Source organism: Nomia melanderi, unplaced genomic scaffold (genome assembly GCF_051020985.1).
Source record: "Nomia melanderi isolate GNS246 unplaced genomic scaffold, iyNomMela1 scaffold0754, whole genome shotgun sequence".
Taxonomy (NCBI): domain Eukaryota; kingdom Metazoa; phylum Arthropoda; class Insecta; order Hymenoptera; family Halictidae; genus Nomia; species Nomia melanderi.
This window is the reverse complement of record NW_027475868.1, coordinates 14,091-15,000: the sequence shown is the minus strand read 5'-3', so window position 1 is coordinate 15,000 and position 910 is coordinate 14,091.

The following is a 910-nucleotide window of genomic DNA, read 5'->3' as shown; positions in this document are numbered from 1 at the left end:
AACCGATAAAAATACACCTCCCGAAAGAGAGTATATGGTGATTCTTTTTATATATATATATATATTTCGAAATACAACTGAACGTGGCGGAAGCGCACGGTGGTGGTCCAGCGAGGACACGCGACGACGGGGAATAAGAACTATTCGACCCGTTACGAATACGCATGCTCGTCCCGCACGATTTTAACACACACCGTGTTTTTCTCCAGTCGTCAAAGCGTTCGTGCGTCGAATTCGAAAAATAAAAAAAAAAGAAAAACACCTTTTCTCTCTCTCGGGGTAAAAGAGTCGATGTGTATTGTGTATAAAGGTTCTGCGAGAAGTCTCGTTTTGACGTGTGTTCCGCCGATAACGACGATCCTCCGAAACGGGGATACAGAAACGTTACACCTCACAACACGATCTCCGTCTCTTCTCTATAGCAGAAACCGATAAAAATACACCTCCCGAAAGAGAGTATATGGTGATTCTTTTTATATATATATATTTCGAAATTCAACTGAACGTGGCGGAAGCGCACGGTGGTGGTCCAGCGAGGACACGCGACGACGGGGAATAAGAACTATTCGACCCGTTACGAATACGCATGCTCGTCCCGCACGATTTTAACACACACCGTGTTTTTCTCCAGTCGTCAAAGCGTTCGTGCGTCGAATTCGAAAAATAAAAAAAAAAGAAAAACACCTTTTCTCTCTCTCGGGGTAAAAGAGTCGATGTGTATTGTGTATAAAGGTTCTGCGAGAAGTCTCGTTTTGACGTGTGTTCCGCCGATAACGACGATCCTCCGAAACGGGGATACAGAAACGTTACACCTCACAACACGATCTCCGTCTCTTCTCTATAGCAGAAACCGATAAAAATACACCTCCCGAAAGAGAGTATATGGTGATTCTTTTTATATATATATATT